Raw genomic sequence first — 11,367 nt, forward strand, 5'->3', positions numbered from 1 at the left:
CGCTACTCAGGGGACTCGGCGTCTCTAGGCGAACATGCCACCATTGAGCGAGTGCACTGCTCGCAAGGTTGTCAGAATCGCGATCCTGTTATACGATTCTATGAATTTATGATCCAAACGAACCACTATGATTCTACGATTTTAGGCATAGAATATACGTTTCTACGATCCTGATAGTGAAGATTCTACGATTTGTGATCCTACCATCGAAGCTCCGATCCGATTCAAAATCGCGATTCTGACAACCTTGACTGCTCGTGTGCCTCGTGACAGGACAGCGGCACGATGCGGGGGCATTGCCGACCTGCTGATCGGTTGCAAGTTCGAGGGCCTTGGCCGGCGATACAAGGACAAGATCGCGCAGCTAGAGAGCCAAATAGAGGGGTTGTGAAGACCTGAAGCTAATCTCATCGCCGATGCACGACATGAGTGTCGTCAATAGGAACAAGGTCGTCCTCACCTATTTTGTTGGTAGATTGCTTGAGGGTGTTAGAGATACGTACCGGCGTGCATAATGCAGACCCTATTACAACCTGCATACGCCCGAATCACACACCCAAAACATGAGGGGGAGGGGGCGAGCCTGTATCGATCTGCTCGATGGCCCGGACGCATGTTTTTCCGCAAGCCGGAGACAAAGTGAGGGGAGGGGTTGAGGGCATCTGGACCATTGCCATGTGCACTTCTGACTGACTGGACCACCCAAACCCCCTCCTGCCATGCCTACATGTTTTTTTGCCCGATGTCAGATGCCTGCATTCATGCCGCAGTGAGCGGCTGTTCCACATTAACGCCGGCCCAGAGCGGATCCGACCTGTCACTAGCACCGACACTGAAGCGGTGCGTCGATCGAGAGAGCGTCGCCCGCTACACGCTAAGCTGAACATGCCTGCTCGCCTGAATTCATTAAAGCCACATGTGTGAGGAACCTACTCCAACCGCACATCCGTTCACGAGCCGACCGACAGTAAACATAATGTCGGTTGGCTCCTCGCATCCACCGGTTATTCAAACGAGGCCGGACGCCAGACAAGAACCACACCGCACCTCCTCCTTGCACCATATTCTTCACACTTACCATGGTATCCGACGAGCAGGAAGAGAGGTTCTTCGGCATACAAGCCGGCTGGGTGGCCCGCCTAGCCCGCCGGATACGAGCTAGACAAATCACCGCCCAACCTCCCTCGCCGCTCGAGGCCGTCAGTACCACGAGTGAGGCTGCAGGCTTGCGCGCGGAGGAGCATGTGGCCGCTCCAAGTCGGCGAGTGGTTTAGCAAGTCGCTGCTCCAAGCCAGCTCGCGGAGGATCATGGTGGCACGGGCAAAGATGCTGTCGTGGACGAGGCAGTGTCATACCGCTCCTCCTGCGCCATCCGCCGTTGCGCCCTGTTGGCGGAGAAATTAGTCGGCATCGTGGAGATCAACGAGGTGGCCAGCATGTCCGCGGACGCCGCCGACATCAAGGAAAAGTAGATCATGGGAGGCTGCCGCCGCTTGGGTCCCACGAAGGGCCTGCCGGCGTGTCTTGCCCTCTTCGCAGGTCACTGTCCTCACCCACCCCAAAAACCAACCCTGATCCATGCTTCACGAAAGTGGAGGCCACTCCGATGAGTGGTTGCAAGACATAGGGAAGGTACGGGAGAAGCGGGGGCATTCTTCCCCTCTAGCTGAATCCCTCCAGGGCATCCGGCAGTCCGACGAGTGGGCTGTCGGACATGGGGAAGACATGTCAGCGGAGGGGCTGCAGAAGGTTGTGAAGGGGACGAGACTTCATTTTTCGGGGCTCATGGCCGGCCGGAGATGGGAAACGGGCGCTGGCGGTCATTTTAGTCTAGGTTTAGAGTCCGGTCTAGTAGAAAAATGTCTAGATGTAAAGAATTTGCTCCATTTTGATGAAAAGCATACTTTTTATGTTAAAAATGCCAGGCTTGTTTAGGTTTGAATCAAATTTGTTCATTTTTATTGAATTTCATTTGAAATGTTTAGGTTTGAATCAAATTTGTTCATTTTTACTGAATTTCATTTGAAATGTAACTGGTCATATGCGGATAACTTTAGATGGCCGGCTCTCGTATCTATGTCTGCGGACTAGTGCCCTTGTCCGCAGATGGATGCGGGAACAAATTTACAGATTAACGTTGGAGATGCCCTAAGATGAGTGCTGGCTCCGCTTTATGGATACTGCAATAACCTACATATTCCACATTCATGCAAAGACTATGGACAGTAGACATATGATACTTGAGGGCCCTATGCCGGTAGTTTCGTTGTGAGAACGGATTTTCAAAGCACGAGGATTTTAAAATCAATGACATATACTTAGAGCACATCTAGACGTGCTTTAGCAAAACTGTTATCTTTTAATTATAAATTTACTATTGAAGGCAGAGCTTCTAATGACGATGCCAATAGGTTAGTCAAATTTTCTCATTTGGTGGATCAGGGGCGGCATGTTTGGATGGCTTGTCAAACCCCATGATCTATTTTATATCCCACACCATGTGAAATTTGATCAATAAATCTTGGTTTTAACCCCTTAAAGAAAGTAGGTGACGGCGTCCTTTTATTTTCATTACGTTGACAAGTATCGTAATTTTAACTGAAACAGGAACAAATACAACATATGAAAAAAACAGGAAAAATACACCTCCTAGCTCCTAGGTATGTATCATCATTGTGGCACATCAGATTAGATCAACCGATCTACCAGCCTACGTCCCTCTGGATTCCCAACGAAGAACTCGGCAAAGACAAGAATTGTAATTAAGAGAAGACAGAGTACAACAACTTCGCATATAGCTGCCCCGACGAGCACGGCGATTGTTATCCATCCCGTCGTTGAGTGGGATTCATAGACCTGGATCAGGGCCATGAAGAAACCCATAAACATCACACTGGCACACGCCAGAAGGCACATGAAGATACACCTGCTGTGCTGTTGGGGCTCGGCCTCCAAGGCTTCGAGATCAGCGGCAACGCCGCCGCCGCCGCCGCCGGGGTATAGGTCGTCATTGTCAAAGTATAGTCTTAGCCTGTCTACCCAGGGCTCCGCCGCGACGAGGTTTTCCTCCAGGTCCGGGTTCTCGAGGTCGACCATCGAGGATCGAGGGGCGCGGGATCTTTTCTCCTCGGCAAGGATTCCGCGGTTTCTTTCGTGACGAGCAGTTCGTATACCAGGCCAAATCAGCAGAGATACCCTTATTCCTTATTATATTTACTAGTAAACATACACATGCAACACACGTTTCAATTGTCATCAAATAATTATCAATAAATAGTTGTCCAATATTTACACGTTTCAATTGTCATCAAATAATTATCAATAAATAGTTGTCCAATGTTTACATAATTTTTCATCCGCACATGTCTTTATTACTGATTTATAATGTTTTTCGGATGGAAGCAAAACTAAATGACGGGCAAATAAAGAATGTGCAAATTAGTTCAAGATCAATCAATTTATGTAACTTATGTTGCTAGTACAGACACCCTAGTAGTCACTAAATGAGGGAGTACTTCTTAGCCATATCATCCCCATTCCACCCTCCTCTGTCCCATCAAAGAAATTGACACATAACACATGGCTGCAACAGTCTCAACATGATGAAGAGCCAAATCAGTTGCCTCTTCTGTCTCACACATGACCTTGTTTCTTGTCACGTCACAAAAGAAGAAAACAATCCCTTTCTCTGTAAGATTGAACAGAGTCAAGCCATATAAGAAAATGGACAAGCTGATTTTCATCATGAAATTTTGTGTTTTGAAATATGTCCTAAAGATATATGTTTAGTCCAGCAGCCAAATGGTTATACCCCAGAGTTGTTTACATCATTGCTTCACTCATGGTTCAATGCAATGATGGCATAAAAGATATCTTAGAAAAAGCCGGATACATAGTAATGCCTAATTAACACATGGTCAAAGCAATTATCAAAAACATGAAGAGCAGATTAACCATTGTTACATCCCAAATCTGTGAGAATATCTGTAAACAATTATCCGTAATCTGGGGTGTTTAGAGTACACCGGCTTTGGTTGTAATGGGGTGTGGCCGAGAGTGGATGTTCGCATCCATTTCGAGGCTTCTTGTACATTATCTTTGCTCTCTTCTATAAAAGTATGATACGCCTCTGGCATACTCTTGAGAAACTAAATTGTAGAAGAAAAAGGCGCAGCTATCAAAAGAAAACAAAGCTTTTAACCTTGGTGCAGTAAAAACAAAAAGGTAACTTATCCTTACAGTCTAATAACAAAACAACACATGAATAAACAACTTGCTGTTTTCTGTAAAGGATGAATTTCATTGGCAGCATGTCTGAACTATCATAAGAAAATTAGTCATACCTCCTAAAATTTGTTACTCAAGAAACTATCTGCAGGTCCCTGAAATTTTGCTATGCATTTTTGGAAGAGAAGCTGCATGATAGTTTGTTTCTCGAGCCTAAACAAAAGCAAAACTTCCTCTAAACACTTGCTTAATGTAAGAGCGGAATAAACTTTCATAATTTCAAAATGAAGATTTCGAAGTCATATAGATGGCAGATAATTCATACTTGAGGAAATTAGTTTGCCTCCAAATCCAACAACAATCAACAAAAATATACATGGAAAATGGCATTTAATAGTACACTGTAAACAGAACACTGAATGGATAATGATACTAAAATGTGTTTACAAAGGAACCAACCTGGACATGATGATAGATACACTAAGAATTTAAATTGTGAATGAAGTGTACTACCATCTTCATCAAGATCCGGTATTTCTTGTATATATCAGCAGTTGAGCACATCAAGTGCTTCTGAGATTGAACAGCATGTTAAATTAAACCAACATTCCTTTCATCCAAGAAATGGAATGGAAAGTAGTGGGCAGATCAAGAGTAAGCTTGAATCACCACGGTATATCAGAGATGCAGGTCCTGAATTAGTTGGACTTGAGGGCGAGGAATTTCTTCCACCTGAGTGCAAGGAGATGTACCCCTAAATTCATGACACCACCATAGACCTGCACGTGTGTAACATCATGGCAGCAAATTACAGTTTTCTAAAATATTGGCAATGTAACATCATGGCTGCAAATTTAGCTGAAAGGTCTATGCTAACAATATAAGCATTAATTTAGATAATAGCCGAATGGCCATGCGTTGTAGCAGTTTAAAAAGCATATTACTATAGCATGTCGACCTGCACACGCTGCCCAACTTGATATACTTGGTCCATGACATGCCCTTGGCTCTGCTGTGTAACAAACTGAGCTTTACCTCAACACCACAAACAGACATGCTCATGTTCAGCCTACAACAATTAAATTTTGGAATTAAGAAATGTGACAGTTTAGGGCAAAAATATCATAGCCTACCAAACATAAACTACAATGTAGCATATCAACATCATATGCCTCCCAGAAGCATTTAAAAGCAACTCAAATTGAATTTGGGTGTTGGATCTGATTACCTGAGATCATCTGCAACGACACGGTACGTAATCAAGAAAGATGGCAATGTAAAATAAATTATTATCGAATCTGACTTGAGATAGTAGACTAACTTGGTGGCATTTCATCAAGGACTATCATTATCACAAAAAAAGAAGAGGGCCAATTGTCTATTAGAATGCACATGGGAGAATGTATTGAAGTAGAAATAGAATATATGGCTGCATGTCTCAGTACAAAATATAATGTTGAAACAATATATAAACTATGAACTTATCATAATGTAGAAACTATGGAACATAGCATTACATGAGGTATTTTCATGGAGAAAATGGGTACCCATGTGATAATTCTAACTGACACGATACTTTGAAATTTCTAGCATATACTTGTTCGCATGAGCGTGGGAATCAGAGCATGTAAATGTGGTGAACCACAAATGATAGGTTGTCTATGTGAAATGGTAAAAATTCAGATTGTATGACCAAAAAAGTTTATATGCTGAAACCGGAAGCACGGCTTCCGGTTTATATGCTGTAGACACTGAACTTTGTATCTACTACCCCTGACAAAGTTGCATCCTTTCTATGATTCAGAAAAAATAGCTTCCTTTCTGAGTAGAAAAAAGCATAAATTCTTCCAATTCCATGAGCCAGGGCAGCTGCACTCTTCCAATTTGTCTCTACAAAACTGTTCCAGCTGGAGCGGGCCACCATATCAAAAATGGATTTAGAAGAGTTATAACAATGGCAATACAATCAGTGCAGAGCAGAACAACACACAAGTCAAGATTTGGTGGAGAGGGGAAGGGACCGTACCATGAAAACCAGAGGGAGGCCGAGGTCCGGCGTCTCGTCGAGGCCTAGGTCCAGCAGCTCGTCAAGGCGGAGGTCCTGCGGCTCGGCCACGACGTCCCAGTACAAATTGCCTTCGTCTCCGCCGCCGACGTCCTGGGCGGCGCGACCATTGGAGCTAGGAAAATTCATGTGATAGTTCATATGCTAGAAAATTCTAAAAAATAGAAGACATGATTATGGAGAAACACCGAACAACAATATGAAATTGTAAAGCACACCACCAACTAAAATTGCCTCTTCAAGTTTCCTGTTACAAGCCTAAAATTATCACAGGAAGATAATAATGGTGAGTGTGTGCATCTTTTTCTGCTTTCAAGCTTGGTGGTGTTTTTCTAAGCCTGCTTCCAATTTCTGCATGCTAAACAGTCCGGTCAAGTAACTGAATTGTCCTAATTCCTTAGCATAGTGGGCCAGTTTGCTTAGATGGTCAGACAACACATCCTGGATACCAATAAAGATCTTAAGTGCCTTTTGTTTATTCAGTTGATCTATGGATGCAGTGAGGTTACTGTAGATGATATCCAACTCTGAAGGAAGGTCAGCTCTAAAAGGGTTCACCACCGGCCTATATGCAACACCTAGCTTTATCTCCTCCTGCTATTTCTGAATACAGTGTAGTATTATCACGGCTACAGTTTACCAATTCTGGGCACAGAGCACAAGCTAGGTGTGTAAATAATGCATTGAGATATTGTTCGAACTAACAGAAAGTTCTACTGTGGGGATGGAAAATGAGGTAAAAAACTGAACCTGCTTTTAACTGCTGGTCAATAATGAACTCTTTCTCCTTCAGGTTATAGCACAAACTTGAAAGCCTGGAACAAATGGCCTACTTTCTAGAAACAGAGAAACGCAATAAGGGGATATAGAAGTGATAAAAGGTAAACACCCAACACCAGCGAACATTTTGTACAAACTCGTTGTATAATCAGTACCACTGATAGCTCATCCTTAGATCCAAAACCTTCTCGAAAAAAACTCAAATTCCAGAGAAGAATGTTGTATCTGGGTAAATATTTATGGTGGAATTCCTATTAAATGTTGCTCTGCTCCAGTAAAGCTAATGGTAGCTACACCAGAACATCATGCACTAAAATGACCTCTCTGAGGTATAAACTATACGGTGCCACGGAAAGAAATGAATGCGGCAGCTAGCTAGAAAGAAAGTGAGCAAAACTTTACATGCACTAAAAGGACTTTATGTGAGGGAGAACATTACTTAACTGTGTATGTGAGATTCAAGAATGCAACACCGATGCTTGTGATCCCTGCCAGCTCACCTAAAATTGAAGTAGCCTGCTCAAAAGAAAAGTTGGAAAGTCAACATACATATAATCAAGACCATAGTTGTCCTGCCCAAGTGAGACTTTCCAAAAATCCCAACCAATTCATGAAACCAGGAGAAGATCTTTACATATACACCGATTTTGCAATCACAAGCATGAACTTCTCTTGTGTGCAAGCATCATATCTCAGGCAATAGCATCAATTTCGAAAATTATTGAACTATTTTGCCCTCTTTGGAGTGGAGTCTGGACACAACCACATCTTTCTCCCTCGTGCTTCATCGGTCCATCCAATTGACGGTTCATCAGACTCTAAGGTCGGTTAGTTTGCAGATTAGGAATGGTTGAGCTTCAGAGCGCAAGGCAAACTTACTTGCTTGAGGACCGGGGACGGCGGGGCGGAGGCCAAGCTGAGTGGGGGCGCGACGGGCGGCTCCGGCGGCGACCAGTGGCGAGCGCATCCAGGGGCGGGGCGGCTCCGGCGGCGACCAACGGCGAGCGGATCCAGGGGAGGGGCGGCTCCGGCGGCGACCCGCGGCGAAGGGCGACACGCGGCGGCTCCCGCTGCTTCTCCCGTGGCGGCTGCAGCGGCGAGCGGCCCCCGCAGCTGCTCCCGCGGAGGCTTCCGCGGGCGGCGGCTCCAGCGGCGAAGGGCGGCTAACGGAGTTTGCGGGGTGGCGAACGACGCGGGAGGAGTAGGAGGGGGAGGTCGTGCGGGCAGGGACGAGAGTCGTGCGACCGGTTTTGTCTCTTTTTTTACGGCGGTGCTAGATTAGAGGGAGACCGACCGGGCCTGAGTAGGAAACGGGCCCTGAAGCTGCTACGCGAATCACACGGCTTTGCATAGGGAGCTCCTAAGCAGCGCTTTTAGCGCCGCTAACAGGTACTGGCGCCCGCGCGCTGCCCACCTGGGCCTGGCCCAACAAAGTCGATGCGCCCGGTTGCCACAACCTGAACGAGCGAAAAAGCGCAAAAAAAGTCACCCTGTCCAGGATTCGAGCTCGAGACGTTAACTTCACGTACTAGCGCACATAACCAGTAGACCTACTTGACTCTAGTTGATGAGGAAAGTATCAATAATATAAGGACATGCGGCCACGCTATTTAATGCACTTAGTTTTCTGAATTATTTAAAATAACCGTGAACTTGAATAAGTTCATCACTTTAGAAAAAGTAAACATTTTTGAAGAAAAGTTCACAAATTGGAAAAGGTTCATCGATTTGTAAAAAAGTTCATCGGATTTGAAAAGAAAAATCACAGATTTTGAAAAAAAAATCATTCAATTAGAAAAAGAGTTCACAGATTTTCAAAAAGGGTTCATAAAATCGAAAGAAGTTCAATTTTTTTGAAAGAAAAGTTCACCAGTTGTGAAAAAAGTTCATCAAGATTGAAAAAAGTTCATCAATTTGAAAAAGAGTTAACGGGTATTCAAAAAAGGGTTCATGAATTCAAAAAAAGTTCAATTTTTTGAAAAAAAGTTCATAAAGTTGGAAAAGGTTCATTGATTTTGAAAAAAAGGTCATCGATTTGAAAAAGAGTTCACGGATTTTCAAAAAGGGTTCACGAATTCGAAAAAAGTTCACCAATCATGAAAAAAGTTCATCAAAAAATGGAAAAAGGTTCATCGATTTTGGAAAAAAGTTCAAGAATATTTTTTTGTAACTTAAAAACAGTTCATCGAAGTTTTTTAAAAAGTTCATCAAGTTTGAAAAAAAGTTCATTAATTTTGAGAAAAGTTCACCAAATTTGAAAAATGTTCATTGAATTTGGAAAAAGTGCATCGAGTTTGGAAAATTCATATAATTTGAAAAAAAATCATTGAATTTGAAAAAGTTCATCAAATTCAAAAAACATTCATTGAATTTGAAAAAGTTCATCAGATTCGAAAAAAGTTCACGAATGCTAAAAAATGTATTTTAAAAAAGTTTAGCAAAAAAACTGTTCCAAAAAACGAAAAAGGAAATAAAATAGAAAAATAAAAATACCCAAACGAAAGCATTCCAGGAAAAAAAGAAAAATAACGAAGAGTATAAAAAGGAAAAGGCTTTGAGTAAACAAGTCAATGAGGGTGGCTTGTTGGTTGTGACAACGAACACTATGCCAGAAGATTGGGAGTTCGAGTCACGTTGCACACACCCTCTTTTTGCGCCTCTAAAACAGAAAAAAAGTAACGTGGGCCAGCCCAGGGCGGTGCGTGGGGTGTGCGTCCTGTATGGTTAAGCCTATAACGGACGCTACGGGCGCCGTTTAGGAAATGCCCTTTGCGTAACATTTTTGGTCAGGCCGTGCCACCAGCCAGAAAAAACCGGCCTGCCAATCACAAAGTTCACGCAAATCTTGGTTCAGACAAAAAAGTTCACGCAAATCTTCTTCCACCGAAGCTGGATGAATCATCGTGGGTTTCCATCTCTGGCAGGAGGCCGTCTCGGCGGCTCGCATCGATCCATGCGGCATCTCCTTTTTTCGATTGCTTCAGTACACTACTTTAAATTCTAGATCTGTTTTATGTCACATCTAAGCAGATTTTTACTTTGTTTGTAGTTTATTTTTTTGTCCTAGTTTTTTTTGTTTCTGGTTGATGCATTATATATTTATGGGAGCTTAGAGCAACTCCAACGGGCTGACCCAAACGAACGGTGATTCCGTCTGTTTTTTGTCCGTTTGGGTCGGCCATCCGCCTTCTTTTAGATTTGGGTTGCAATGTGCCCAACACGCCGATCCATATGTGCCGGCTTGGCTGGCTGGCCGCTCAATATTACATTGATTTGCATTCAAACATATTGTCAAATAACATAGTTTACCGAATAAAATATTATAGTTTTACAAGACGGATACAAATAAAAATGTTTCGCATAGTTTTACAAACGAATAAAAGAAGATACATCTATTGGTTGCCAACATGAGCCCATATATACTCAACCAAATCATTTTGCAGCTGCATATGAGTTTCCCAATCACGCATGTCTTCATGAAATTAGGTGAATTGTTCAAATGTTGCCGCTACTCCATGCTCAGGCACAACATTCTCACCCGAAAACTGAAACCCTTGATCGTACAGACGTTCCGGGCGCTCGTCTTCTATGATTATATTGTGCATGATCACACAAGTAGTCATCACCTCCCATAATTTCTGCGTGCTCCAGGTATTAGCAGGATACCGAACGACGCCCCATCGAGATTGCAAAACATCAAAGGCACGCTCGACATAATTCCTAGCACTCTCTTGCTCTTGGGCAAATCTTTTCCTCTTCTCTCCGACATGGCTGGGTATTGTCTTGACAATAGTAGTCCACTGAGGATAGATACCGTCACCCAGATAGTATCCTTTGTCGTAGTTGTGTCCGTTGATAGTAAAGTTCACCGGTGGGTTGTTGCCTTCGGCAAGCCTAGCAAACACCGGTGAGCGCTGAAGTGATACGTCTCCGTCGCATCTACTTTTCCAAACACTTTTGCCCTTATTTTGGACTCTAACTTGTATGATTTGAATGGAACTAACCTGGACTGACGCTATTTTCAGCAGAATTACCATGGTGTTGTTTTATGTACAGAAAACAAATATTCTCGGAATGACCTGAAACTCCACGGAACATCTTAGAAAAAATAATAAAAAATCCTCGCCAAAGATGAAGACCAGGGGGCCCACACCCTTCTCACGAGGGTGAGGGGTGCGCCCCCTAGGGCGCGCCCCCTACCTCGTGGGCCCCCTGTTGCGTCTTCGACTCCAACTCCACCTCCATATATTGAGTTTCAATGAGAAAAAAACCGGGAAGAAGAAATCATTGTGTTT

General features: G+C 43.6%; 1 long non-coding RNA gene across 3 annotated transcripts; it reads right to left on the minus strand.

Moving 5' to 3' along the window:
* Positions 1–3,423: 3,423 nt before the first annotated feature.
* LOC123147420 (uncharacterized) lies at positions 3,424–8,325 on the minus strand. 3 transcript variants are annotated; one of them, XR_006473194.1, is made up of 3 exons: positions 7,952–8,325; positions 7,517–7,588; positions 3,424–7,128 (listed from the first exon to the last, which is right to left on the minus strand). It is a non-coding gene; the product is annotated as an uncharacterized lncRNA (long non-coding RNA). The 3 variants fall into 3 exon arrangements; XR_006473192.1 differs by having other exon boundaries at positions 3,424–7,588; XR_006473193.1 differs by lacking the exon at positions 7,952–8,325 and adding an exon at positions 7,707–7,939 and having other exon boundaries at positions 3,424–7,588.
* Between the last annotated feature and the right edge of the window lie 3,042 nt (positions 8,326–11,367).

Source organism: Triticum aestivum, chromosome 7A, assembly GCF_018294505.1.
Source record: "Triticum aestivum cultivar Chinese Spring chromosome 7A, IWGSC CS RefSeq v2.1, whole genome shotgun sequence".
Classification (NCBI taxonomy): Eukaryota; Viridiplantae; Streptophyta; class Magnoliopsida; order Poales; family Poaceae; genus Triticum; species Triticum aestivum.